Genomic DNA, 27,311 nt, shown 5'->3' on the forward strand with positions numbered 1-27,311 from the left:
ACTTTTGCACACTGAATAACATTTCGTTTTATTAATTAGCCATTGCGTGTCAGCCATAAATAAATGTTTATCGTTTCCAGAGGACCAGTACGACAGCATTGTGTGGAAGTGAATCACAAATTGTGGGAAATCGGAAAACGAGAGAATCGAGGCGTTTGATATGCGATGATACAGAAAGATGTTGAAAATTAAGTAGACTGATAAGATAAAGAATGAGGAGTTTCTCATCAAAATCGAAGAGCAAAGAAATATGGGGAAAATACCGAAGAAGGAATGACGATGACAGGATATGTTTTAAGGAATTTGGAAATAACTTCGATGGTACAGGATGGAGCTATAAAGGGTCAAAAGTGTAGAGGGAGACAGAGACTGGAATATAGCCAACAAATAATTGAGCAGATAGAGCAAAAAAGAAAAGTAGTCTGCTGCTGTTTCTGGCCACGGGAAACTAATAAATGGCATATGTTCTATGTTTGCTGTCTCTCGGTAGCGTTTGAATGTTCGGATGATGTACTCGTATACTAGACTCTCCAGTGACATTAATGTGACCACCTGTCAAAAGCCTGAATAGCCACATTTTGCAGCACGTAACACCCCTAGACATGCAGGAAGACACTCAGTGAGGTTATGGAAGGTACAGGGATGTCAGTACGTTTCTCGGTTGACGGTCTATGACATGAACAGCCCGATAAACGTGATCCCACAGACATTCGATTGGGTTGAAATCCGGGGAATCTGGTGACCTGGGGAGTATTGTAAACTCATGCTGATGCTTTTCGAGTCACTCATGTAAACTGTGAGCTGTGTGACACGTTGCGTTGTCCTGCTGATAGCTGCCATCCTGCCGAGGAGAAACAAGCTGCGTGTGTGGCTGGACATGGTCGACAAGGACAGATGTGGTTTTGCTTCCATCCACTGTGACTTCCAGAGTGACGAGATCACCCAGGGAAAGCAATGAAAACATTCTCCAGAACATAAAGCTCTCTCCCAAGGCCTGAACCCTTCAGACTGTAATTATGGTGTTTACTTTCAGACGTTTCACACTGATGGGGCTTAAAACGCAGTTCAGCTGTCGCCACTCAGTGGACACCCAGCCCTCATCGCCGATGAGCAGCAGTTAGCATGGGTGTATGAACCAGACGCTTACTGTGGAGACCTATACGCAGCCACGTTCGCTGTACAATCGTTTATTAGACGCTGTTGGTAACCTCTTGGTTCATCTAGGATGTCCGTTACTCAACAGTTGTACCTCTTTTCGCCCTTACGCATCCCTGTAAGCGTCGTTCAACCCTGTCATCTATGGCCCGCTGGGCACCGTAGTTGCCTTGGCACCGGTTTTGGATACCGCCATTTTGCTATACGTGGTATACGTTAATCTCGGCAGCACGCGAACCGTTTGAGGACTTAGCTTTTTCGGAAATGCTTCCATCTTTGGATCGAAAACGAATGATCGTACCTTCTTGACGTACCTTCTTGAGCGTCAGTTAAATATTTCCAAGTTCCAATTTCGTACTGCGACCACGACTATACTGTTTTCTGCACCCCCTACCCCCCCCCCCCCCCGCCGACATGCATTATATACTCTCCACTCCTAGTGGTCGTCCGAGGTGGCCGAGCGGTTCTAGGCGCTACAGTCTGGAACCGCGCGACCGCTACGGTCGCAGGTTCGAATCTTGCCTGGAGCATGGATGTGTGTGATGTCCTTAGGTTAGTTAGGTTTAAGTAATTCTAAGTTCTAGGGGACTGGTGACCTCACATGTTAAGTCCCATAGTGCTCAGAGCCATTTGAACCATTTGAACTACTCCTAGTGCTACCACCTGCTGTCTGCGAGTGGTTACTGCTCACCTCGCGTCGAATATAGGTGACGATCACATTGATGTGACTGGATCATGTATTTCAGCGAACTTTTCCCTGTGCTGACAATACCTCTTATCGCAAAGTGACAACGCGTGTGTGGTACAAGCATCAAATGAGCGATCGAAGCTTCTGACAGTGTATCGAAGCCGCATTGACATGTTCACCAATTGAGTCACAGCGCGCTCTACTTTTTGTTACCTTTAGTTTCTTAGTTTGTTACTTTTAGTTCAATTACATACGCTATCTATTCAAAAGAACCACGAGATCCCGTAGCAATGCTGAACTGACCACAAATGTCCCCAGAGGCGGACCCGCCTATATGAAAGTAGGCGGTGAGTAATGTGTTGTCGGTAGAGAAGCAGAAATAGTAAAATGGGTCTGTCTAGAGAGTTCGCCAACTTCGAACGTGGACCGTTCACTGGATGCCACCTTAGTAACAAATCCGTCAGTCATTTTAGCCCCTCTAAAAGTTCCCAAGTCGCCTCTTGATGATGTGAATGTCAAGTGGAGACGCGAAGGAATAACGACACCTAAACCAATACAAGGCAGACGTAACGTACTGATAGACCGGTAGTTGTAAAATATCCGCGGAAATCGGGAGACGGAATCACTTGTGAGGTACTTAGTGCTACTAGCTGTCCAGGTAGCATAAAGACTGTGCGTTAGGATTTTAAAAAATTGGGTACAATGGCCGAGCAGCTACTCTTAAGTCACTCGGTCGCGTAGTCAGTGCCAAACGGTACTTGAGGTGGTGTAACCAGTGACGTGACTGGACAGTGGATGATTGGAATCGTGTGATTTGGAGTAATAAATGACTCTTTTCCCTACGGCACTCGAATGGAAGGGTTCATATTTGGTGAAAGCCTGGACAACGTTAGCTGCCATCATGTATAGTGCCAAAAACTGAAGTACTGAAGAGATGGTGTTACCATGTGGAGCAGTTTCTTGCGGTTCTGGTGTGGTCCCTTTATTGCGTGCTTAACAAAACGCTAAATGAGGAAGAATATGAATACATTTTACGGCATTACGTGCAGCGTACAGTAGAGGAAAAGTTCGGAGCCGATGGCTGTCTCAGCGTGAAAATACATCCTGCCATAATGTAGGACCTGTGATGCAATGGTCTGTTGACAATAACATTCCAGAATTGGACTTGTAACGAGACATCCTCCTTTTAGCATTACTTATCCTCAAGAGTCGTTGTCGATGCCACATCATTTTTCGAATTTTTGGCAGGTCAGTATTATCTCAGTTGCTTTTCTGAAAACTTTCAGATAATTTTATACACGGTATGTTATATTTCAAGCTAAAGTTTATGAAAGGGAATTGCTTTATAAAATATTTTAGTTTCGATGTTATAATCGATAAGTACTAGTTCTGAAAGTATAGTTAAAATTATTTTTTTAATAAAATTTGAAACTGAGAATTATTTGCACACTTGAAATATCATGTACTGTTTACTACCTTCATTTCTGGACTCATTTATGAAATAACAATGGAAATTAATAATGTAACGAAAACTAGTAGGAATTCATTTGTTTTGAAAAATTGTAAACCCTCTGGAACATTGTTATTTGCACAGAATGTGAGAGTCGTAAGCTTGTCTCTGATGTGATCGGACCCATTTTTGTATAATAGGTGCGAACAATGTAATTTCGGGTTTGTTAATGCGAAATGGTTGAAGAATAATGAAAGAAGGTTGTATACCTGAAAGAACCCTGGAGATACTAAAAGGTATAAGACAGATTATATAATCGTAAGACGGAGATTTAGGAACCAGGTTTTAAATTGTAAGACATTTCCAGGGCCAGATGTGGACTCTGACCACAATCTATTGGTTATGAACTGTAGATTAAAACTGAAGAAACTGCAGAAAGGTGGGAATTTAAGGAGATGAGTCCTGGGTAAACTGAAAGAACCAGAGGTTGTACAGAGTTTCAGAGAGAGAATAAGGGAACAATTGAGAGGAATGGGGGAAAGAAATACAGTAGAAGAAGAATGGGTAGCATTGAGGGATGAAGTAGTGAAGGCAGCAGAGGATCAAGTAGGTACAAAGACGAGAGTTAGTAGAAACCCTTGGGCAACAGAAGAAATGTTGAATTTCATTGATGCAAGGAGAAAATATAAAAATGCAGTAAATGAAGCAGGCAAAAAGGAATACAAACGTCTTAAAAATGAGTTCGGCAAGAAGTGCAAAATGGCTAAGCAGGGATGGCTAGAGGACAAATGTAAGGATGTAGAGGCTTATCTCACTAGGGATAAGATAGATACTGCCTACAGGAAAATTAAAGAGACATTTGGAGATAAGAGAACCATTTGTATGAATATCAAGAGCTCAGATGGAAACCCAGTTCCAAGCAAAGAAGGTAAAGCAGAAAGGTGGAAGGAGTATATAAAGGGTCTATACAAGGGCGATGTACTTGAGGACAATATTATGGAAAGGGAAAGGGGATGTAGATGAACATGAAATGGGAATAGGATAATGCGTGAAGAGTTTTACAGAGCACTGAAAGACCTGAGTCGAAACAAGGCCCCCGGAATAGACAACATTCCATTGGAACTACTGACGGCCTTGGAAGAGCCAGTCCTGACAAAACTCTACCATCTGGTGAGCAAGATGTATGAAACAGGCGAAATACCCTCAGACTTCAAGAAGAATGTAATCATTCCAATCCCAAAGAAAGCAGGTGTTGGCAGATGTGAAAATTACCGAACTATCAGTTTAATAAGTCACAGCTGCAAAATACTAACGCGATTTCTTGACAGACGAATGGAAAAACTAGTAGAAGCCGACCTCGGGGAAGATCAGTTTGGATTCCGTAGAAATATTGGAACACGTGAGTCAATACTGACCATACGACTTATCTTAGAAAATAGATAAAGTAAAGGCAAACATACATTTCTAGCATTTGTAGATTTAGAGAAAGCTTTTGATAATGTTGACTGGAATACTCTTTTTCAGATTCTGAAGGTGGCAGGGGTAAAATACAGGGAACGAAAGGCTATTTACAATGTGTACAGAAACCAAATGGCAGTTATAAGAGTTGAGGGGTATGAAAGGGAAGCAGTGGTTGGGAAGGGAGTGAGACAGGGTTGTAGCCTCTCCCCGATGTCATTCAATCTGTATATTGAGCAAGTAGTGAAGGAAACAAAAGAAAAATTCGGAGTAGGTATTAAAATCCATGGAGAAGAATAAAAATGTTGATGTTCGCCGATGACATTGTAATTCTGTCAGAGACAGCAAAGGACTTGGAAGAGCAGTTGAACGGAATGGATAGTGTCTTGAAAGGGGGATATAAGATGAACATCAGCAAAAGCAAAACGGGGATAATGGAATGTAGTCGAATTAAGTCGGGAGATGCTGAGGGTATTAGATTAGGAAATGAGATACTTAAAGTATTAAAGGAGTTTTGCTATTTGGGGAACAAAATAACTAATGATGGTCGAAGTAGAGAGGATATAAAATGTAGGCTGGCAATGGCAAGGAAAGCGTTTCTGAAGAAGAGAAATTTGTTAACATCGAGTATAGATTTAAGTGTCAGGAAGTCATTTCTGAAAGTATTTGTATGGAGTGTAGCTATGTATGGAACTGAATCATGGACGATAAATAGTTTGGACAAGAAGAGAATAGAAGCTTTCGAAATGTGGTGCTACAGAAGAATGCTGAAGATTAGATGGGTAGATCACATAACTAATGAGGAGGCATTGAATAGAATTGGGGAGAAGAGACGTTTGTGGCACAACTTGACTAGAAGAAGGGATCGATTGGTAGGACATGTTCTGAGGCATCAAGGGATCACCAGTTTAGCATTGGAGGGCAGCGTAAAAGGTAAAAATCGTAGAGGGAGACCAAGAGATGAATACACTAAGCAGATTCAGAAGGATGTAGGGTGCAGTAGGTACTGGGAGATGAAGAAGCTTGCACAGGATAGAGTAGCATAGAGCTACATCAAACCAGTCTCAGAACTGAAGACCACAACAACAACAATAATGTGAAAAATCGAATTCTGTATGAGATACTAAAATGTGAGAAAATCAGTGAAAAATATATTTACGTAAAAAATTCTGCAACAACAATCTTCCAATTTATTTAGTTGAAACCATGATAAGGACCCGATGTTAGATTTTCAACTTCAAGACTCAGACCCCTAAACAAGAAGAACTGGAGTCATCTCAACATGACAAGCTGAGTAAAATTGAAAGTTAATTATAACCTTCGCTCCTCTCAAATCTTCACAAAATACTTTGCTTATTAATTAATTGGACTGGGCATTGTTTAATGTGGACGATAGATGGAAGAAGGAAGGAGGGGAGGGATTACAAACTGGCCTACACAGAGTCGCAACTTGATCTCAGTGAGTCACCTTCGGCATTAATTAGAACTTCGGCTTCTCTCTAGATCCAGCGGTCCAAGGTCACAAGTGAGTCACCTTCGGCATTAATTAGAACTTCGGCTTCTCTCTAGATCCAGCGGTCCAAGGTCACAACATTCTCTGGTTTCGGCTCTTGATAAAGAATGGCCTGCTATTCCCTAACGGACATTCAGACACCTCCTTGACAGTTTCCCCAGTTACAGCCGTCATAAAGGTGGGCACACCCCATATCAATTTGAACAAATCTGATTATGGATAACTTTGATCAGATAGTACATTGCAGTACGTCACGATTTAAAGTGGTCAAAACAGTATCGCAAAAAAGGATTTCCCTAAAAAAATGTCAGGCTGTGCAAGTCATAAGGGTAGTACAATACTTTTTCTGGAAAGTTTTATTAGATCGATTGTTTTTCCATTGCCACTTGTGCATTCTTGCTGCGAAACGCTCATGTTGTATTACAGTCCTCCACGAAAAAATCTAATTACGAAGAGTTGTTGGGTTCTTAGTCATATAACAGCAACGTGAAACATTGCTGTAAGCAAACCACTCTCTTGCACGCACATAATATGTAACTGAGATTATGAAATACTCACGTTACATAAAACAAATTTCAAACCAGCTAGTCCAGGGACGATCCAAAAACGAACAGTAGCTTTGTGAAATAATTTAAATATAGTGGGCCTATCCACCACTCAGGCCTCGAGACAATAAAGGCATTTTAAGGCAAACTTTTCTCGCCTGCCTGTTCCGGGATATACCATAAAGAATAATTACCACCAATGGAGCAATAAGAAACGTGTTAGTCACTGAAGCTGCATGTAGTCGGGACATGGGCAGACTACAACTCATCCTTCCGACTATATATAAATCTGAAAGCAAAATACATAAATCCCAAACAATTTTGTCGATATGACTATTGAAATAGAAATCAGACAACTGCACAAAGCAATTAACTATTTTGATTCGAATAAAAGAACATCCCAACTAAGAGAGTGTGGGGGCGGCGGGGTTCTAGCAGATTTAGGATACTGTTTAGAAGAGATCTCCAGCTCATCGTACTCTTACGGATTTATGGACAGCCCTGCAGGATTCATGGTGTCAGTTGTCTCCAGCACTATTTCAGACATGCCACGTCGTGTTGCGGCACTTCTGCTTACTCTCGGGGGCCCTACGCGATATTAGGCAGGTGTACCAGTTTCTTTGGCTCTTCAGTGAATGAATAACCATTAAAAATATTTCGATAACCAATCATTTATCTGCGTAACATGTGATAGGTTAAGTTTCTGCTTGTGTTTCGTAATTTCTGTTTGAGGTATTCTTTGAGCTTCGTGCGCTGTTGTGGCAGCAGCTACAGATGCAGTGACGTCAGCATAAGTGCAAAAGAGAGACCCCAACGTCGTACGTCGTTCCACGGAATACTTCAAACAGAGGCCATCTTTCGAAAAATGTTAACTATGTTGTGCAAGACAAAATAATATGCTTTTGGCTAGGAGAGAAAGTCAGCCGTTTGAAATGATTTAAGTTCAAAAAGATCTATGTATCTAATTAAGACAGTAAATCCGTTTTGTTGAAGTTCGCCGTTATTCATTTGAGTAAGCTTGAGCAAAATATGTAAAGGATGTCCATAACTAAAGTTTCATTTTCAGAACGGTGTAGAAAGAGAAGCAGTCCTCAGAACGCTTTCAAACTTGGACAGTATATTACTGACGCACTGATTTCACGATGGAACAAACAAATTAACAATAATTTTACTACTGCAGGCTGTAAACGTCTTAAATTAAATGGGGTCGGTTTACAAATGACAGCTCCATCACAATACAGCGGCTATGGTTTGAGTTGCACATTACACCATCTCTACTGTTGAATGTGCATGACTGCATAAGTTAGGCGTTCAACAGTAGAGTCGCACTGTCGGCTAGGTAAGCCCATCCATCACAGCAAGATCGTAGCATATCGGATGTCCTGAGAACAAAAACATCATAAAAAGCAAAATGGCATAGATTTTTAATTGTCTGGCGCCAAAAACCAGACAAAAAGTAAAATGACATAGGTTCATAGCCATGGTCCTGATGCAAGGTATGTTGAATAGGCTGCCCACCGTTTCCTGACACAAGCTGAAATCCAGAAACAGCATTTCCGCAAGAGGTCGGAGTGTCTCGGCAGTCAGTTCAGAATGCGTTGCGCAATACACGCCTTCAATTCAGCTACGTTATTAATTGAGGGGACTGAACACAATAGCTTTCAGATAATTCCACAGCCAGGAGTCATGTGGATTAAGATCAAGTGACCTGGAGGGCTAGTCTACAGGGAAATAAAAGCAGATAAGTATCATTTTCGAAATTCCCCTGCAGCAGCCGCTTCACTGACTGTGCAGTGTGCGGAGGAGCATCATCTGGCATTAAAATGATCCTGTCCACACATCCAGGCTGTTGAAAGGCTGGAATGACGTTGTTGCGCAGATGACGGTACAGGTAGCGACAGGAATCACCTCCTCAAAAAATACGGCCATACGATAAACAATGCCGTCAATCCGCACTACACAGCCATCTTCGTAGAATGAAGTTTGTACCGGTTGATGTGCGTGCGGATTTTCCATTGTCCATATTCTGCAGTTCTACGTATTGACGTGTACTTGGAGACAGAAATAGGTTTCGTCCGTCCCCAGAACGTTCTATTGCCATTCATTTCCCACTTTCATGCGAGCAAGAAATTCCAGAGCGAACGTTTTCTTGCTTGCAAGTCAGCAGGGTGAAACCCCTGAACACGAGAGACTTTTTATGGATAGCAATGCAGAATATTTCGTAGGTTTTTATGCACCGTGCTCGCGGGTAAGTCCAACGGTCGGGAAATTGCATGTGCACTGCATATTTGCACACAATCTCTCGACCCCTCCTTCAATGGTTCAAATGGTTCAAATGATTCTGAGCACTATGGGACTTAACATCTGAGGTCATGAGTCCCCTAGAACTTAGAACTACTTAAACCTAACTAACCTAAGGACATCACACACATCCATGCCCGAGGCAGGATTCGAACCTGCGACCGTAGCAGTCCCGCGGTTCCTGACTGCGCGCCTAGAACCACTAGACCACCGCGGCCGGCCCTCCTGCAATGCTGTGCCCAAATTTATGACAGACGTCGTATCAACTGCTTTCCTCCCTCTGCCACACTGCACTTCAAAAGAATCTCTCGTTTCGTATTTTGTAATCATTTTCTCCACACTCTTAGCAGACATCGGACCAATGCCTTTTTTCATACCCTTGTGTGTCCGAAACATTTGCAGTGCTACAGGCGCACAGTCACCGTTCTTGCAGACGAGCTTTACCGGCAGTGCTCAGTCCTACAAGGAGACAGCCATGGAAATGGAAATGAGAGTTTGGCGTCATTGGCCGGGAGGCCCCTTGCGGGGCAAGTCCGGCCACCTTGGTGCAGGACTTATTACATTCGACGCCACATTGGACGACCTGCGCGCCAGATGGGGATAAAATGATAACGAAGGCAACACAACACCCAGTCCTTGAGCGGGGAAAATCCCCGACCTTGCCGGGAATCGAACCCGGGTCCGTAGGATGGCAATCCGTCACGCTGGCCACTCAGATATTGGGGCGGACAAGGAGACAGCCAAGATGGTTGCAAACTGAAGAACAGCCGTCTGCCCTGCATCTGTCGGTGCGCATATTCTGACGATTGCAGCGCCATCTATCTGTCAAATTTCCGTTAATTTTTTTCTTGGCGTTTCATCCTGCGTCAACAGTATGCTGTACAAATCTGAAGTCTTTCTGAGCAGTGGTTCTCTATCGACAGCGTTTTAAAACTGTAACTTTAATTATGGGCACCCTGTACATCCGCACTTAGAAGACTAAAGTGGTCGACTATTCTGTGGGACCACAAGGCATATAATTTTATCCTGCTGGACCCTCGCAACATTGTACCATTTCAGTTACACCTCCCCACGGTAGATGCGCTCCTGATCTCCAGGTTGAGGTTCATTAGGAGAGTCCTTAGGAAATGTAGTCCATCATCAATGAGGTGGCTTACAAAACACTCGTTCGACATATATTTGAGTATTGCTCATCAGTGTGGGATCCGTACCAGGTCGGGTTGACAGAGGATTTAGAGAAGATCCAAAGAAGAGCGGCGCGTTTCGTCACAGGGTTATTTGGTAAGCGTGATAGCGTTACGGAGATGTTTATCAAACTCAAATGACAGACTCTGCAAGAGAGGCATCGCGGTGTAGCTTGCTGTCCAGGTTTCGAGAGGGTGCGTTTCTGGATGAGGTATCGAATATATTGCTTGCCCCTACTTATACCTCCCGAAGAGATCACGAGTGTAAAATTAGAGAGATTCGAGCGCGCACGGAGGCTTTCAGACAGTCGTTCTGCACGCGAACCATACGCGACTGGAACAGAAAAGGGAGGTAATGACAGTGGCACGTAAAGTGCCTTCTGCCACACACCGTTGGGTGGCTTGCGAAGTATAAATTCAGATAGGTAGATGTAGATAGAGTCATGCTTCGCCGTTGTGTAGGTTCATCAGTTCGGTCACGTCCCTTCCGACCATACTGAAACAGAACAGCAAACAGAGTAGTATTTGCCACGGTGAAAACCCAATCACTTGTACGCAAAAATATTATCTACAGTAACTCTAACCCTCACTCACAGCTCACCACATCCACAAGCACACTATGCTGCCAGAGTATGACGTAACAGGAAGTGTTAGGGCTGGGTTGGGCAGCGAGTGAACAAAATTTTAAACTTTTAGTTAAAGACATGATGAAAGGAGAAAATATAAAAATGCAGTAAATGAAGCAGGCAAAAAGGAATAGAGATGTCTCAAAAATGAGATAGACAGGAAGTGCAAAATGGCTAAGCAGGGATGGCTAGAGGACAAATGTAAGGATGTAGAGGCTTATCTCGCCAGGGGTAAGATAGATACTGCCTACAGGAAAATTAAAGAGACATTTGGAGATAAGAGAACCATTTGTATGAATATCAAGAGCTCAGATGGAAACCCAGTTCTAAGCAAAGAAGGGAAAGCAGAAAGGTAGAAGGAGTATGTAGAGGGTTTATACAAGGGCGATGTACTTGAGGACAATATTATGGAAATGGAAGAGGATGTAGATGAAGATGAAATAGGAGATACGATACTGCGTGTAGAGTTTTACAGAGCACTGAAAGACCTGAGACGAAACAAGGCCCCCGGAGTAGACAACATTCCATTGGAACAACTGACGGCCTTGGGAGAGCCAGTCCTGACAAAACTCTACCATCTGGTGAGCAAGATGTATGAGACAGGCGAAATACCCACAGACTTCAAGAAGTATTGGAGGGCAGCGTAGAGGGTAAAAATCGTAGAGGGAGACCAAGAGATGACTACACTAAGCAGTTTCAGAAGAATGTGGGTTGCAGAGGGTACTGGGAGATGAAGAAGCTTACACAGGATAAAGTAGCATGGAGAGCTGCATCAAACCAGTCTCAGGACTGAAGACCACAACAACAACACTTAAAGACATGGCAGAGATTTTACATTGCAAGAAGTCTTTACAAAATTACAATAGCAACGCATTGAAATCCAGTAAGTGGTTCAGTAACAACAAATATTCAGCTATAATGTAATGCTTTCTCATTGAAGGCAAGATGCAGTAACCATTACAAGTAATTAAAACCCCTAAATCAAGCAACAGGCCTCAAAGATACTAATCATTTAAAAAAAAGTAAGTCATACATATTAAAAGTGTGTGAATGTGTATATGTATGCATGTATACGTCTCCACCTAAACCTCAGGACCAATTTCAACCAAACTTGGTACACTGTCTGGAAAGAAACTCTGTAGGGTAAGAACCATCTACTTATCAAAGTGGGTGATGGGGTGAAAAAGGATTGTAACCCACGACCTGCGAATCTCCAGATTTTATTCGTCCAGTATTTGCACTTGGTCAGTTGGAGCAAACTTTACACATAATTTAAAACCTTTACCAAACTTTTTCTCGCTGAGAACCCCCTGCCCACAAAATGATGAAAGGAAAAAAACTGTATAACTTATCATATTTACGCTTTCCATCGAATAAAACTGCCACATTAGGAATATCGTTATAATTTATTACATCTTTACTACTAATTACGTTTGCGACACACTTTACAGACAGTATTCACATGTGTTACTGAATACACCTGCAAAATTGTGTCGTTGTATGAGACATAGTTCAGGAGACATGACATCACAAAAACTGAGATGCCGTATCGTGTGTGAGGTTTAAATATATTACTTCTTTGGGAATTTTTTAAAATAAATATGACATGTGCCTATGTGGGCAAAGCTGTGGAGCTGTGGACAAGAAACCTGGCCTAAACCTATGGATTGATTTCATCCTAACTTTGTACACATATTACATACTACCTGGAAAGAACGAGTACCTACTATCAGCGAGGGGGTATAATGTGGACTGAGAATTGTGGGAGAGGAGATAGACAGAGAAAAATGGGGGAGGGGAGGATGGACAGAGACATGAGGGAGGTGAAAATGGGTAGAGGGAGGAGGGGAGCAGAAAATGGTCAGAGAAAGGAAAATGGAGGAGATGAGCAGAGAGATATGGCTCGAGGACGACAGAGGAATGAAAAAGGGTTGAAGGAGATAGAGGAGGGATGAAGAGGTGGACAGAGAGATGGGGGAAAAGGAGATAGAGAGGGTGACAAGGAGACTGGAGGGGCAGGGGGAGATAGAGGCTGAGGAAGCGATGGGCAGCCGTGGGGGATGGGGGAGAGGAGAGAAGATGGGCAGAGAGAGGAGCAGGAGGTGGTGGACAGAAGTTGGGGTATGGAGGAGGCGAACAGAGAGAAGTGGGAGAAGGAGATGGTCAGACGGGGGGGGGGGGGGGGGGGGCAGAAAAGACGGACAGAGAAAGGAGAGAGGCGAAGATGAACTAACTATATTGGAATAAATACATACCCAGGTAACGCTGAGTACTCAGTAAGGTAATAAAATTACTTTGGGGTAACCCATAGAATGAGAACAATTTTAAAAACACATACCAGATTCAAATATATATATATATATATATATATATATATATATATATATATATATATATATATATATATGCAGTAGAAACTCTCGGTGTATGGGCGGGAATTATCTTGCTGAAATGTAAGTCTAGGACTGCTTGCCTTGAAGGTCAACAAAATGGCGCGTAGAATATCGTCGACATTCCACTGTGTTGAAGGGTGCAGTGAATGACAACTAAAGGGGTCCTACTATAAAAAAATATGGTGGGCGAGAGTCAGGTTGATATCCCAGCGCCATCCAAGGTGCCTCCAAACACGTCTTGGCCTGGAACCTCCACGGCTGGAGTAGAATCGTTTTCAGTGATGAGTCCCACTTCGAACTGAGCCCTGATGACCAATAAAGACGTGTCTGGAGATGCACCTCGGCAGCAGTGAGCAACCAGCCGGCAGTGTCGGCTGCCACACAGTCAGTCAGGAGTAATGGGCGGGGGCGATATTTCTTTTCATAGCAGGACCCCTTTGGTTTTAATCCGTGGTACCCTTATACATCAATGGTAAGTCAACGTTTTTCTATGTTCCTTCCGTTGCCATTCATGGAAAATCATTCTGGGCGTACATTTCAGCATCATAATGCTCGCCGAAAGTTTCTACTGCATGTTTCCGTGCTTGCCAAACCATATTTTGGCGCCGGCCACGGTGGCCGTGCGGTTCTAGGCGCTTCAGTCCGGAACCGCGAGACTGCTACGGTCGCAGGTTCGAATCCTGCCTCGGGTATGGATGTGTGTGATGTCAAAAAATGGTTCAAATTGCTCGGAGTACTATGCGACTTAACTTCTGAGGTCATCAGTCGCCTAGAACTTAGAACTAATTAAAACTAACTAACCTAAGGGCATAACACACATCCATGCCCGAGGCAGGATTCGAACCTGCGACCGGAGCGGTCGCTCGGTTCCAGACTGTAGCGCCAAGAACCGCACGGCCACACCGACCGGCATGTGTGATGTCCTTAGGTTAGTTAGGTTTAAGTAGTTCTATGTTCTAGGGGTCTGATGAGCTCAGATGTTAAGTCCCATAGTGCTCAGAGCCATTTGAACCATATTTTGGCCATAAAGGTCACCGGATCTCTCCCAAGCTGGAAACATATCTACCTCTATAGCTACGTAGATACCCCGCAAGACACTGTACGGTGCGTGGTGGAGGGTACCATATAGTACTGCTAGTCATTCCCTCCCCAGTTCCATTCGCAAATAGAACACGAACAGAAAGTGACATATAAGACTGTCTATATGCGTCCAAATGAGCCCTATTTTCTCGTATCTTATCTTCTCGGCCCTTAGGCACAATAAATGATGGCGGTAGTAGAATCGTTTGGCAGCTAGTTGCAAATGCCGGTTCTCTAAATTTTCTAAATACCGTTACTCGAAAACAACATCACCTTCCTTTCAGGGATTCCCATTTGAGTTCCCGAAGCATCTATGCAACACTTACGTGTTTCTCGAATCTACCGGTAACAAATTTAGCAGTCCGCCTCTGATTTGCTTCGATGTCTTCCTTCAGTCCGATCTGGTATGGATCCCAAACACTCAGGCAGAACTCAAGAATAAGTGGCAGCATCGTCCTATACAGGGTGGTCCATTGATCGCGACCGGGCCAAATATCTCACGAAACAAGCGTCAAACGGAAAAACTACAAAGAACGAAACTTGTCTACCTTGAAGGGGAAACCAGATGGCGCTATGGTTGGCCCGCTAGGTGGCGCTGCCATAGGTCAAACGGATATCAAAAATAGGAACCCCCTTTTTTTATTACATATTCGTGTATTACGTAAAGAAATATGAATGTTTTAGTTGGACCACTTTTTCGCTTTGAGACAGATGGCGCCGTAATAGTCACAAACATGTGGCTCACAATTTTAGACTAACAGTTGATAACAGGTAGGTTTTTTAAATTAAAATACAGAACGTAGGTACGTTTGAACATTTTATTTCGGTTGTTCCAATGTGATGCATGTACCTTTGTGAACTTATCATTTCTGATAACGCGTGCTGTTACAGCGTGATTACCTGTAAATACCACATTAATGCAATAATACTCAAAATAATATCTGCCATCCTCAATGCATTTGGCAATACGTGTAACGACATTCCTCTCAACAGCGAGTAGTTCGCCTTCCGTAATATTCGCACATGCAGTGACAATGCACTGACGCATGTTGTCAGCCGTTGTCGGTGGATCACGATATCAAATATCCTTCAACTTTCCCCACAGAAAGAAATCCGGGGACGTCAGAACCCGTGAACGTGCGAGCCATGGGATGGTGCTTCGACGACCAATCCACCTGTCATGAAATATGCTATTCAATACCGCTTCAACCGCACACGAGCTATGTGCGGGACATCCATCATGTTGGAAGTACATCGCCATTCTCTCATGCAGTGAAACATCTTGTAGTAACATCGGTAGAACATTACGTAGGAAATCAGCATACATTGCGCCATTTAGAATGCCATCGATAAAATGGGGCCAATTATCCTTCCTCCCATAATGCCGCAAAATACATTAACACGCCAAGGTCGCTGATGTTCCATTTGTCGCAGCCATCGTGGATTTTCCGTTGCCCACTAGTGGATATTATGCCGGTTTACGTTACCGCTGTTGGTGAATGACGCTTCTTCGCTAAATAGAACGCGTGCAAAAAATCTGTCATCCTCCCGTAATTTCTCTTGTGCCCAGTGGCAGAACTGTACACGACGTTCAAAGTCGTCGCCATGCAATTCCTGGTGCATAGAAATATGGTACGGGTGCAATAGATGTTGATGTAGAATTCTCAACACCGAATTTTTTGAGATTCCCGATATTCGCGCAGTTTGTCTGCTATTGATGTGCGGATTAGCCGCGAGAGCAGCTAAAACACCTACTTGGGCATCTTCATCTGTTGCAGGTCGTGGTTGACGTTTCACATGTGGCTGAACACTTCCTGTTTCCTTAAATAACGTAACTATCCGGCGAACGGTCCGGACACTTGGATGGTGTCGTCCAGGATACCAAGCAGCATACATAGCACCCTCCCGTTGGGCATTTTGATCACAATAGCCATACATCAACACGATACCGACCTTTTCCGCAATTGGTAAACGGTCTATTTTAACACGGGTAACGTATCACGAAACAAATACCGTCCACACTGGCGGAATGTTACGTGATACCACGTACGTTTGGGACTACTACAGCGCCATCTATCATAAAGCGAAAAAAGTGGCCCAACTAAAATATTCATATTTCTTTGCGTACTACACGAATATGTAATAAAAATGGGGGTTTCTATTTTTTGAAAAACGCAGCTGATATCCGTTTGACCTGTGGCAGCGCCATCCAGCAGGCCAACCATAGCGCCATCTGGTTTCCCCCTTCAAGCTAGACGAGATTCATTGGTTGTAGCTTTTCCGTTTGATGGTTATTCAGAGAGATATTGGACCCGATCACCATCAATAGACCACCCTGTATATGGTCTCCTTTACAAGTGAATCATACTTTCCTAAAATTCTCCCAATGAACAGAAGACGATCATTCGCCTTCCCTACCACAATGCTCACATGCTCGTTCCATTTCATACCACTTTGCAACGTTACGCCCAGATATTTAAACGACTTGTCTATGTGAAGTAAGACACTACTAATGCCGTATCCGAACATTACAGGTTTATTCTTCCTACTCATGCGCATTAACTTCAATTTTTTCCTCATTTAGAGCTAGCTGTCATCCATCACACTAATTAGAAATTTTGTCTAAGGCGTCTTGTATCTTCCAACTGTCACTCAACTTCAACACCTTACCGTACACCGCAGCAGCATCAGCATACAACTGCAGATGCTGCACACCCTGTCCACCAAAGCATTAATGTATACAGAGAACAATTGGTCCTATCGCACTTATCTGGCCCCCTCTATGGTGAACACTCGCCGTCGAAAACAACTTACTGGCTTCTACGAGGTATGTCCTCAAAGTAAGTTCTGTTTGCTTGCATGAAACAAACGTGTAGAGATACAGAAAAATATTTATTGTACAAAAATCTACAACTGTTAAACTACTTTTCTACATAGCTTCCGAAATTTTGTAGGCACTTGTCATAGCGTGGCACAAGTTTTTGTAGGCCTTCTCATAGGAGGTTGCCGCCTCTGTATTCAGCTCGTCATCATCGTGAAGTATTGACCACTAAGGACAGATTTTATTTGTAAGAGGAGATGAAAGTCTCTGGGAGGGAGGTCCGGGCTGTACAGAGGATGATCAAACGCGTCCCAATGAAATTCCCGTAAGAATTGTTTGGGCACATTCGCCGTGTGAGGTCGGGCATTGTCGTGGAAAGAAAACAACACCTTTTGACAGTCTTTCTCGGCGCTTGTTCTGTATTGCGTGGCGCAATTTCTTAATGGTCTCGTAGTAACCATATACATTGATTGTTTGGCCTCGTGGTAAGAAATTAATGAGCAAAATGCCTTTCCTGTCACAAAAAACGGTGCACATGACTTTTCGAGATGTCAAGATTTGCTTAGGCTTAATTGTCGTTGCGGATGAAGTGTGCCTCCATCCCACTGATTGCCGTTTTGTTTCAGGGGTGTCTTACGGTACCCAAGTTTCATCCCCCGTGACTATCCGAGAAAGAAAATCATCGCCTTCTTCAGTGTAGCGTGTCAATAACTGAAGAGCACTGCCCATCCGTTGTTTTTTGTGTTGTTCAGTAAGAATTTTGGGTACCCAACGTGAGCAAAGTTTTGGAAATTTCAGTTTTTCAGTAACAATTTAATGAATTAGTGATCGTGAGATTTGCGGAACTTCCGTAGCAAAGAGTACTAAGTGTAAACTTAAAGTTGTGCTTAATCTTCTCTTCAATTGTGTGAACCAGTTCATCAGTAACTACAGACGGGCGTCCACTTCGTTCTTCATCGTGCACTTGATCACGTCCTTCGTTGAAAAGACCGACCCATCTTCTAACCATTGAATCACTCGTAGCATTTTGCCCGTAAACCTTGCAGATTTGCCGATGAATTTCCTTTGGTTTAATTTTCTTTGAATTTAGAAAACGAATCAAAGATCTGATTTCACATGCGGCGGCATTTTCAATTACGGCTGACATTATAAAGAAGCGCTACAAAGCACATGTCGGCAGCAGCGATCTGAAAAAGGCGTACATGTCTTCTTGAGTCAAAGTAACTGCTGAGTATGCTCGGAACTGCTATCGTAGCGCTGCCGCGGATAGAAATAAAAACGGAACTTACTTTGTGGACGACCCTCGTATTACTTAAAAAGTCTTCGAGCCACTCACATATCTGTTAATTTACTCCATATGCTCGTACCTTCGTTATTGGCCTGCAGTGGGGCACTGTGTCAAATGCTTTCTGGAAATCTAGGAAAATGGAATCAGTCTGTTGCCCTTCATGCATAGTTCGCAGTATATCATGTGAGAAAAGGGAAAGCTGAGTTTCTTACAAGCTATGCTTGCTAAACCCATGCAGATTCATGTACGTAAGGTTCTCAATCTCAAGAAAGTTTATTACACTCGACCTGAGAATATGTTCAAGGATTCTGCAGCAAACCGAAGTCAGGGGTGTTATTCTGTAATATTTTGGGTCAATTATTTTACCTCTCTTATGACACAGAAGTCACCTACGCTTTTTTCCAGTCTCTTGGAACTTTCTGCTGGGCAAACGATCTTTTGGATAGGGTGGATAGCAATGTACGGCTGTTTGCTGATGATGCTGTGGTGTACAGGAAGGTGTCGTCCTTGAGTGACTGTAGGAGGATACAAGGTGACTTGGACAAGATTTGTGATTGGTGAAAGAATGGCAGGTAACTCCAAATATAGATAAATTTAAATTAATGCAGATGAATAGGAAAAGGAATCCCGTAATGTTTGAATACTCCATAAGTAGCGTAGCACCTGACACAGTCACGTCGATTAAATATTTGGGCGTAACATTGCAGAGCGATATGAAGTGAGACAAGCATGTAATGGCAGTCGTGGGGAAGGCGGATAGTCGTCTTCGGTTCACTGGCAGAATTTTGGGAAGATGTGGTTCATCTGTAAAGGAGACCGCTTATAAAACACTAATATGACCTATTCTTGAGTACAACTCGAGCGTTTGGGATCCCTATCAGGTCGAATTGAGGGAGGACCAAGAAGCAATTCAGAGGCGGGCTGCTAGATTTGTTACTGCTAGGTTTGATCATCACGCGAGTGTTACGGAAATGCTTCAGGAACTCGGGTAGGAGTCTCTGGAGGAAAGGAGGCGTTCTTTTCGTGAATCGCTATTGAGGAAATTTAGAGGTTCAAATGGTTCAAATGGCTCTGAGCACTATGGGACTTAACATCTGGGGTCATCAGTCCCTTAGAACTTACAACTACTTAAACCTAACTAACCTAAGGACATCACACACATCCATGCACGAGGCAGGATTTGAACCTACGACCGTAGCAGTCGCGCGGTTCCGGGCTTTAGCAGCTAGAACCGCTCGGCCAGCAACGGTCGTCGGAAATTTATAGAACCAGCATTTGAGGCTGACTGCAGTACAATTTTACTGCCGCCAACTTATATTTCGTGGAAAGACCACAAAGATGAGAGAGATTAGGGCTTGTACGGAGGCATATAGGCAGTAATTTTTCCCTCGTTCTGTTTGGGAGTGGAACACGGAGAGAAGATGCTAGTTGTGGTACGAGGTACCCTCCACCACGCACCGTATGGTGGATTGCGGAGTATGTACGTAGATGTAGATGAATGATGGGATCATTGATAAGGAGAGAGCAGGCCTTGTGAATTCATGTGTGGGTGCTGACCAGGGGCACATGATGTTACAAATTTTAAGCTAAGTAAACCATAATACTCATAGATATACTATTGCAGTGTGCACAGGATAGATCTGCTTACTTTTTGCGCTCCCACAGCGCGTTCGCGCTGTGCGAATGTAGCAGATGTGTCCTCTCAGCCGTCCAGCTTCCCTACGACTGCCCTGTTCTGAGCACATTGCTAGTGAGACAGCTATATGCAAAAGGCTGCACACATGGGAAACATAAAAAGACGTGTTTTTATACATCTCGGTTTTTGAATTTGTAATATATCTGGAACTATAGTTCGCAATACAAGCACACGAAGGTATGCAAGCTAAAATATGTTGAACCAAAACGTAGGTGGAACATTGTAAATTTTATAACGCAAAAATATCTTTCACACACATGTGTTGAATGAAACAATGAAATAACTGTAACGGCTTGTCTGTGCACTCGAATATACTTGTCTTGGGATAACATTTTATATTGATCTTGTAAATTCCTGGATTGGACACACAGGTCGTTGAAATTGGTGTTCCCTGAATGTCTATCAGCTAAAGTTGGCAGTAATGTGGAACATTAGCGGTAAAAAGCGAGATGAGTCTGACACATAAAGCGAATTCCGTCTTTAGTCACATGCAATGTCTTGGAATCTCTTTGAGTACTCATAATACAACGTTTCAATTACTGAAACGTCTTCAGTCAGATCTGGTCCACATATGATTGCCTTGACTTAATGCAAATGTTTCATGTCACGAACTTGACGATGATTTTTCAATAGGAATACATTTCTAAAGTCTTGTCCAACAAATCTGTTACCAAATTACTCTCTTCTTGTACTAAAACAATTAATGAACTCAAATCATTGGTGATGTCGATCGTAAAACATTTAGTTTTTCACAGCACTGAACGTTTTTCCCTAATGGCTTCCATTCAATGCAGCCAGCATTCACTGTCGTTCATAACAAGAGAAATATATCATATCGTCTTAGTGGTTGATGTTGCAACGACGTACCAGTAAGTGCTTTTCCAATTCATAACAGTGCGACGGCATATTAAGCATTGTGCATGGCCTTTAAGAGATACGAAAAGTAAAGCAATTCCTATTCGGCATTGAACAATGTGGCTTCCCCACTTTTCCTGTTTTGGACAAGAAAGTAGACGCCTTAGTATTCCAAATTCGGAACGTAAACCTGATTTAACTCATGTCGTACTGTCGTCAAATTGCCTGGAGTCTGACAAGTCGAATATTTAGCTCTAGCGGCCTCCAGCTGCAGCCTTCACTTTTCCTCATCACCCCTCAGCCCCACGCCCTGTCGCACTCAGAGCGCTAGGCAGGACACGGCTGGAGCGCTTATGCTCGTGGAACACTGTTTGGCCAGGCCTGGCACCAGATCATTGGGCTTGAACCGTAGAGAAAGAAAAGTACCTTCAGGTGTGCCCCAGGGCAGCGTAATAGGTCCTCTGCTTTTTACGATTTACATAAACGATCTGGTTGATGGTATTGACAGCGGCCTTAGACTGTTTGCCGATGATGCTGTAGTCTACAGGAAAGTAGTATCACACGGTAGTTGTGAACAAATCGATGAGGATTTGCAGAAAATGAATTCGTAGTATAAAGACTGGCAGTTATCTCTCAATATTAGCAAGTGTTACCTACTGCGTATAACAAGGCGAAAATCCCCATTAATGTATGAGTACAAAACAAATGATCAGTCTTTGGAAGCGGTAACATCAGTCAAGTAACAGGGTGTGACTAATCGAAATGATCTCAAATGGAATGATCAGATTACACAAGACCGACTCTAGATTGCGGTTTATTGGTAGAATCCTGAAGCGATGTAGTCCTTCAACAAAGGAAATAGCTTACAATACGTTAATTCGTCGAGTCTTAGAACATTGTTCGTCTGTGTGGGACCCTTACCAACTGGGTCTGATTCAAGAGATAGAGAAGGTCCAAAGAAGAACGGCAAGATTCGTGACTGGTACATTTAGCCATCGCGAGAGCGTTACAAATCTCATAGAAAGTTTGAAGTGGGACACACTTGCAGATAGACGATGCGCTAAACGGAAGGGGCTGCTCACTAAATTCCGAAATCCAATCTTTACCGAGGATGTAGAGCATATATTATTACCACCAACTTTCAAATCGCATAATGGTCATAAGATAAGGGAAATGAGAGTTCGTACTGAGGCGTTCAGACAGTCGTTTTTCCCTCGCGCGATCTGCGAGTGGAACAGAGGGGGAGGTGGGGGGGGGGGGGTGGTATTACTTTGGCGCGAATTGTACCCTGCGCCACACGGCGCTTGGTGGCTATCGGAGTATATATATGTAGATGTAGATGTACTAGAAACATGTCGCCTGGTTGAATGGGTTACGTTCTTCATTATACCGCGGCGATGCTTATGTCTAGGTACCTGATACTCAGGCGAACTGCTCCTCTAAACATGCGCGATTTAATGGGAATTGGAGTATATGCTGTGATGGAAATTCACCTGGACTACCGAGGGAAATGGAAGTAATCGAACGCACCACGACAGATGTGAGCAACATGAACGTTATCGGGAATCATTTACACTGACAGAAAAAAATTGTAACATCTAAAAATAATTAATGTACAGTAATGACATTTGCATAGGTAAAATATTGATGTTATTAGCATTGCAAGATCACAGTTTAATGTAAGCAGGAGATAAGCCAATGAAAATGTGAAATACAGGTACATTAGTAACAGGTGTAACTGCCAGAATGTTGAATGCAAGCATGCAAACGTGCATGCACGGTGTCAGATGTCAGTTTGTGATATGGCGTTCCACGCCTGTTGCAATTAGTCGGTCAATACAGGGACAGTTTATGGCACTGGAGTTGTTTTCTGATAATGTACCATATGTGCTCGATTGGAGACAGATCTGGTGATCAAGCTGGCCAAGGCAACATGTCGACACTCTGTAGAACATGTTGGGTTACAACAGCGGTCTGTGGGTGACTTTCATCCTGTTGGAAAACACCCCTTGAAATGCTGTTCATGAATGGCTGCACAATAGGCTGAATCACCAGACTGAGGTACGAATTTGCGGTCATGGGGCATGCGATAAACGCGAGAGTGCTGCTGTCATACAAAATCACACCTTAGACTGTAACTCCAGGTGTGGGTTCAAATGGCCGAGAGCACTATGGGACTTAACTTATAAGGTCATCAGTCCCCTAGAACTTAGAACTACTTAAACCTAAATAACCTAAGGACATCACACATATCCATGCCCGAGGCAGGATTCGAACCTGCGACCGTAGCGGAAGCGCGGTTCCAGACTGTAGCGCCTAGAACCGCTCGGCCACCCCGGCCGGCTCCAGGTGAGGGCCCAATGTGTCTAGCACGCACACAGGTTGGCTTCATGCCCTAACCTGGTCTGCTCTTAACCAACACATGGCCATCGCCGACACCGAGGCAGAACCAGCTTTCATCAGAAATCACAACAGACCTCCATCCTGCCCTCCAATGAGCTCTCTCTTGACACCACTGAAGTCGCAGATAGTGGTGTCAGTGGAACGCACGCTACAGGACTTTTGACTCGGAGCTGTCCTTGAAGTAACCGATATGTAAAAGTTGGTTGTGTCACCGTGGTGCCTACTACAACTCAAATAGCTGCTGCAGATGCAGTACGATGCGACAGAGCCATATGACGAACATGGTAGTCTTTCTCCGTAGTGCCACGTGGTCTTCTTGCGATCGTATATTCTCGTGACCATCGCAGCCAGTAATCATGTATAGTGGATATACTCCTGCCACGTCTTTCTGCAGTATCGCAGAAGGAACATTCAGGTTTTCGTAGCCTTATTACATGACCTCATTCAAACTTAGTGAGGCGTCCATAATGCTGTCTTTGTTGCCTTAAAGGTATTCTTCATTATCTTTAAAGGTATTCTTGACTATCATCAAGTTACCACGTCCAGTATCAAAGGTAACTATCGCTCACGATCGACGAGCATTTAAAGCAAAACAGATTCGAATTCTCGTAGTGGCGCTACTAGCGTCACTTCTATGCGACTGGCGTGAAATCTGAACAGTGACCATCTTTCAGATGTAGAAAATCGCCTATCCACTTTAGTTTATGTCGCGCAACTCATCCTCGATGTTGCGACTTTATTTTTCTTCAGTGCATATCCGTTCACATTTTATGTCTTCCCCGATGGCGATGGGATCCTCCAGCTGGGTAACTGTCGATGACAGAAGGCCAGAAACGTGCTACAATGTTCGATGATAACGACAGTGGCTATCAAATTCGCCTGTTCTCAACCGGATGGAACGCACCTGGAATGCTACCGGATGCCAGCTCCAAGGTCACTTACCACCAGCCCGCAATTTACGGGAATTTCGTCTTCTGTGCGAAGTCCTATGGTACCACATATCTCCCGAAACATATCGACAAGCTATCGAATTCATGCCACGCACAATCGCTGCTTTAATTCCTTCTAAAGGTGGACCTACACGCTGTTAAGCGTGTGGTCATAATGTTTTGGTTCACTAACGCCGAAGGCCTTATGAATAGAATGGACAGCTACTTAGCACAAAGGACTGCATAAGGTTAAACAGAGGAAAGATGGAAGCGACGAACAGCTGTAGGCAAGAGAATAACTTCTTGCTTAACATCAAAATTGTGAATGACTCTGTTGTGCAGATAGTGAAAAAAGTTCCGTAGCTAGAAATTAGTACTAAACAAGATGGTCAATGCAAGGATGATACCAGAAATAGACTAGCACAGGTCAATAAAAGGGCTAGAATAGTATCAGATAGAGCTGTTGAAATGAGGGGCAGGAGAGTATTACATATAAGTAACGTGAGCCACCTAAAGTGCTGAGAAGACGAAACTGGGAGCTTTTGAAATTGCACCCCAGACCCGTTGTAGGTCCAGTGAGTTTAGCATGTTGACACGCTGGATCCAGGTCCTCATCTGACCCCCTTCTAACCATCACACTGCCATCACTAGCACCGAAGTAGCAGGGTCAAATATGCCCGTTTTTCGTGACTGCCATAAATGATTTCAAGAAAGTGTGAGACCTATCTAAAGAGGCAAGGAAAAAAATTAGTGAGGAAATATATACGCATGCCACTTACCAGAAGGACTATCACGTTATTAGCACGTTTATTTTCAACTTCTCGCGGCGTAATGAGTAGTCCATTACATTTCGGGCATGCAGCCGCGCAAATAAAATTTCCTCCACTGATATTTCGGCCGCGTATCGTCCGACCATCCTCAGAGTGAGTCACATGCGCGGCCTTATATGCTCCACCGCGGCGGTACTGCGCATGCGAGTCACAAATGCTGGTCGGCGGCAGAGAAATACGCTTACACATGCGCCGCCTGTAGCGAAGGCGTACAGACATTCGATTCGATTATCGATGTATGATCGGCGGCGGTGACACCATGACGACTTCTCTGCAGTTTAATTACCCCAAGAGCCTGATTCCATGCTTTGTCCAAATTAAAATCCTTATCTCTGTTTATTAAATTATTAGCTAATCTGATCTCTGTAGCTTCCTTGAAGACGGATTCTCAAAAAAGGAGAGGTGGATGTTAAAATCTTCACACCACTGTAATTCCTGTATCAATACAATTTCGGCCACAGCTGACTTGTCTGGCTGTAATAAGCGTGTGTATTTTTGATGCTCCACACGCCTCTCATGAACGGTGCGTGTTGTTTGACCTATGTACGACTGCTCACAATTTCCGCAAGGAATCTGATACACACCAGCCTTACGAAGCTGTAAATCGCCCTTCACAGAGCCGAGTAAAGCTGCAATCTTCGTGGGGGGGGGGGGGGGGGGGCGGAAGATCACCTTAACACAGTGTTTCTCAAGAATACGGCCTATCTTCGAGGATAGAGGACCCATATAGGGCAAAAACGCTCGCGATCTGTAGGAATTACTATCTTCTTCCCCATCACATACCTGCAATTTAGGTTTTGCATCAAATGCTCAACGAATTTGTTGCGGAGAAAATCCATTCGATTTAAAAATGTTCTTAAGGTATGTGAGCTCTTCTTGCAAATTGTCTTTATCGGATACACAGTGCGCCCGATGTACTAAGGTCTTAAGGACACCTATGGTCTGTGAAGGGTGATGGCAGCTACTGGCAAGAATATATAGATTTGTGTGTGTTGGTTTCCGATATACTGCATGTCCTAATGTGCCATCACCTTTACGGCGAACAACACAACCTCCAAAATGGGGAGGCAGCCGTCTTTATCTATTTCCTTAGTAAATTTAATGCTACCATGGGCGGAATTCAATACTCAAGAAATCGATGTAATTCATCCATCCCATGGCGCCATACCACGAATGTGTCGTCCACGTACCTCCAGAAGACCGTTGGTTTAAAACTTGCTGAAAAAAATGGCTCTGAGCGCTATGGGACTTAACTTCTGAGGTCATCAGGCCCCTAGAACTTAGAACTACTTAAACCTAACTAACCTAAGGACATCACAAACATCCATGCCTGAGGCAGGATTCGAACCTGCGACCGTAGCGGTCGCGCGGCTCCAGACTGTAGCGCCTAGAACCGCTCGGCCATTTCGGCCGGCAAACTTGCTGAGTCCAGTGCCTTGTCTTCGAAGTCTTCCATGAATAAATTAGATACCAGAGGGAAGAGGGGACTTCCCACGGCAACACCATCAATTTGCTCATAAAACTCACCATTAAACTGAAAATAAGATAATAAAAGCACATGTTCAAATCAGGGCGGTAATGTTCCTATCAAATTGCGCGGCTGCATTCCCGAAATTTAATGGGCTATGTTAGTGGCACTTCTGCTGTAGCAGTTATGGGCAGTAGAGAGGGAAATAGTAAGGGCACACAAATGCTAAAATACAAACAATCGTAGAGTATGTGTGGTAGAGCAGATAGATAGAGGTAAAAGTTTGAGCACAAGATAGAAGAAGTGGAGGGCGGATTCAAACCGGTAGAAGGGCTGGTTACGGAAGACATATCAATCAGAAATTTAAACAAAATACTTGATGTAATCTTCTCTGGTTATCAGCTAAGTTGTGGTATCATGTTGTTACAAAGTTTCGACGATTTTCCTACGCGTCATCTTAACCCAAATAAATACAGACTCATTTTGATTAATTTTTCTTTTGCTACGAGTATACAAGACAAGTGGAGAGGTTGAGTCATAAGCTGATTTACCAAAATCTTTACTACCAATTAGAGCCCACATAGAAGCATACCGACAATCCTTCTTTCCACGTACAATACGAGACTGG

Source organism: Schistocerca gregaria, chromosome 7 (genome assembly GCF_023897955.1).
Source record: "Schistocerca gregaria isolate iqSchGreg1 chromosome 7, iqSchGreg1.2, whole genome shotgun sequence".
NCBI lineage: Eukaryota > Metazoa > Arthropoda > Insecta > Orthoptera > Acrididae > Schistocerca > Schistocerca gregaria.